Source organism: Diorhabda sublineata, unplaced genomic scaffold, assembly GCF_026230105.1.
Source record: "Diorhabda sublineata isolate icDioSubl1.1 unplaced genomic scaffold, icDioSubl1.1 Dsub_71, whole genome shotgun sequence".
In the NCBI taxonomy this organism is placed as follows: domain Eukaryota; kingdom Metazoa; phylum Arthropoda; class Insecta; order Coleoptera; family Chrysomelidae; genus Diorhabda; species Diorhabda sublineata.
The window spans coordinates 1-4,014 of NW_026614294.1; the positions used below are offsets into that span (position 1 = coordinate 1).

General features: G+C 38.4%; 2 non-coding genes across 2 annotated transcripts; both read right to left on the reverse strand.

The window, feature by feature from the left end:
- Positions 1-295: 295 nt before the first annotated feature.
- Positions 296-451, reverse strand: LOC130452310 (5.8S ribosomal RNA). Its single transcript, XR_008910937.1, has one exon. It is a non-coding gene; the product is annotated as a 5.8S ribosomal RNA (ribosomal RNA).
- Positions 452-1,615: 1,164 nt separating this feature from the next.
- LOC130452321 (small subunit ribosomal RNA) lies at positions 1,616-3,537 on the reverse strand. Its single transcript, XR_008910946.1, has one exon. It is a non-coding gene; the product is annotated as a small subunit ribosomal RNA (ribosomal RNA).
- Between the last annotated feature and the right edge of the window lie 477 nt (positions 3,538-4,014).

Here is a 4,014-nt window from a genome sequence, read left to right on the forward strand (position 1 = left end):
ATAACTCTACCAAACAAATTTTATGTATTTCATATAAAAATACACACGATCAATTTATGGTAGTAATAGCGTCGTTGTGTTCAAAAATTGCGCAAATTTTTTCTATAAAAAATTTACGCTGCTTTTCGCATTTTAGGATGCCGCACAAAAAAAAAATACGCACAAGTTTATAGTATGTGCGTGTGTTTTCTTTTAGTGTGCGTTATTGTGTCTCACACATCCAACACGCTTAGTCATTTATTTTTCTATAATAAATTGAAAAATTTTAAATTCTAAGCAGTCTTTTAAATTGATACGACCCTCAGTCAGGAGTGGTCCGGGAACGAGTATCCGAGGACCGCAATGTGCGTTCGAAATGTCGATGTTCATGTGTCCTGCAGTTCACAAGTTGACGCGCAATTAGCTGCGTTCTTCATCGACCCACGAGCCAAGTGATTCACCGTTCAGGGTAATCATTTTATTATGTCGTTTTCTCATATTCTATTCGTCGTATTTTTAATATTTGATTATTAAATTAATAATAATATTATAATATTTTATACGCGTATAGAATTATCTAACGACATTTATATAATATATATATATATATATATATATATATATATTATTTATTAAATGGTAATTATATATAAATTTTAGAGAAATTATAATATCGTACTTAAAAATATCCGATAAATTTTAACCGCTGCACATGTTTTATTACAAACGAGGCGCGCATAGACAGATATCTCGCACGATATATTCCTCTTAATTATTACAAGTTTTTTAATCTTGAAAGTTTTATACAAATTTCGACACGGTCGGGCGTAAATCTTCGAACACCTTCGAAATAATACGTGAAATATTATTTCTAAAACGAATTTTTATACATATCGAAAGAATCGACACGTGCTTAAAAGTTTCGTTTAGGTACCCGGATGAAGAAAATGTCTTATCATCTTACATAATCATCATCACATATAATATTGTCGAAATTTTTTTGTATTACCTTCGATCGATAAAAAACTTATGTAATAATAAAAAAACGAAATAAAATTTCTCCATAAAAATACAGAAGACAGACACACACGACGACAACAACAACAACAACAACAACAGACGACGTTTCAATAATCTATATATTTTTCGTTTATTATAATAACGATTCTTTATATTAGAACGTTTTTAGTTAACAAGAAATTTTGTTAATGATCGTTCTGTCAATCGTTAATATATATATATATATAATAATAAAAATATATTGTTACTACTATTGTGTCGTCATCGTCGTTCGTCGTCGTCGTCGTCGTCGACTCCTTCTACTAATCTATGATAAAAATTTTTCGTTATTTTTACTGTAAATTTATATATGTAGATATATATTTTATAGACGTATGAAATATATTTATCTTTTTTTTTTTTAAATATTATTCGAAACTTGTTCGAATTTTATAAAAAAAAAAAAAAAAAATTTCAATATATATACATCATATATTTATATCATATATAAATTTTCTTTTGAAGAGTTCGATTATTTTGTAGAAAAGAAAAATTTCTTTCACAATTATATATAATATAATAATACAGACTTGATTTCGTTTTTTTATTTTTTGTTTAAAAACGAACAAATACTCTGTAATGATCCTTCCGCAGGTTCACCTACGGAAACCTTGTTACGACTTTTACTTCCTCTAAATGATCAAGTTTGGTCATCTTTCCGAAGCATCGGCGACGCCGAAACGCCACCGCGCTCAGTCCGAAGACCTCACTAAATCATTCAATCGGTAGTAGCGACGGGCGGTGTGTACAAAGGGCAGGGACGTAATCAACGCGAGCTTATGACTCGCGCTTACTGGGAATTCCTCGTTCATGGGGAACAATTGCAAGCCCCAATCCCTAGCACGAAGGAGGTTCAGCGGGTTACCCGGGCCGCTCGGCCAGGGAGGACACGCTGATTCCTTCAGTGTAGCGCGCGTGCGGCCCAGAACATCTAAGGGCATCACAGACCTGTTATTGCTCAATCTCGTGCGGCTAGAAGCCGCCTGTCCCTCTAAGAAGAATTATTTGTACGCCGACAGTAAAAACCGCGAACGGCAAGAGCCGAAACTCAATACCGACGGGCCTTTGGGATGTCGAAATACGCCTAGTTAGCAGGCTAGAGTCTCGTTCGTTATCGGAATTAACCAGACAAATCGCTCCACCAACTAAGAACGGCCATGCACCACCACCCACCGAATCAAGAAAGAGCTCTCAATCTGTCAATCCTTCCGGTGTCCGGGCCTGGTGAGGTTTCCCGTGTTGAGTCAAATTAAGCCGCAGGCTCCACTCCTGGTGGTGCCCTTCCGTCAATTCCTTTAAGTTTCAGCTTTGCAACCATACTTCCCCCGGAACCCAAAAGCTTTGGTTTCCCGGAAGCTGCCCGCCGAGTCATCGGAGGAACGTCGGCGGATCGCTAGCTGGCATCGTTTATGGTTAGAACTAGGGCGGTATCTGATCGCCTTCGAACCTCTAACTTTCGTTCTTGATCAATGAAAGCGTTTTTGGCAAATGCTTTCGCTTCTGTCCGTCTTGCGACGATCCAAGAATTTCACCTCTAACGTCGCAATACGAATGCCCCCATCCGTTCCTATTAATCATTACCTCGGGGTTCCGAAAACCAACAAAATAGAACCGAGGTCCTATTCCATTATTCCATGCACACAGTATTCAGGCAAAATTTTGGCCTGCTTTAAGCACTCTAATTTGTTCAAAGTAAACGTGCCGGCCCACCTCGACACTCAGTCAAGAGCACCGCGGCGGGATTGAGTTGGGCCGCCCTTGCGAGCTAAGCCCACCGGCAGGACGTCCCACGACACGCCAGTTGACACCGCGTACGATGAACCAGCGGCGTGGGACACAGATTCGACTACGAGCTTTTTAACCGCAACAACTTTAATATACGCTATTGGAGCTGGAATTACCGCGGCTGCTGGCACCAGACTTGCCCTCCAATTGATCCTCGTTAAAGGGTTTAGAGTGTACTCATTCCGATTACGGGGCCTCGGATGAGTCCCGTATCGTTATTTTTCGTCACTACCTCCCCGTGCCGGGAGTGGGTAATTTGCGCGCCTGCTGCCTTCCTTGGATGTGGTAGCCGTTTCTCAGGCTCCCTCTCCGGAATCGAACCCTGATTCCCCGTTACCCGTTACAACCATGGTAGGCGCAGAACCTACCATCGACAGTTGATAAGGCAGACATTTGAAAGATGCGTCGCCGGTGCGAGACCGTGCGATCAGCGAAAAGTTATTCAGAGTCACCAAATTGTACGATGACGAGCAAGCCCGCCACCGATTGGTTTTGATCTAATAAAAGCGCTCCTTCCGTCTCCGGTCGGAACTCTGTTTGCATGTATTAGCTCTAGAATTACCACAGTTATCCAAGTAAATGTGGGTACGATCTAAGGAACCATAACTGATTTAATGAGCCTTTCGCGGTTTCACCTTAATTTGGCTTGTACTGAGACATGCATGGCTTAATCTTTGAGACAAGCATATGACTACTGGCAGGATCAACCAGGGAACTACTATTTGTGTATTTTATATATAATAAAACTATTATCGAAAAAGTTTTAATAACAATATCCACCACATAATGTGAGGATGAGAATTATGATGACGTTTTTTCATATTACATATATTTTATATTTATACACATAATATTTTATATTCATCTATATTCTCGTATATAATAAACACATTGTTATTTACTTTTTCGTTTGCGTGGTGTTTGCTGCGCTTATTATTGAAAATATATAATTTTCGGCGCCACGCTTTATATATTATAATATATTTTTCTTATATTTCATAAAATTTTCACCGAATCGACTATAAATTTATCTAAAATTTAATCGAAATGATATTTTAAATAAGATATAATTACGTCGACCGGAATAGAATTTCGACATTATCTCTACCCTTCGCTAGATTGTAAGCGACATGGTTTACAATTAGATAATAATGAACGAAATTTTTATTCTCGCTCGGAATAATGAGAGTT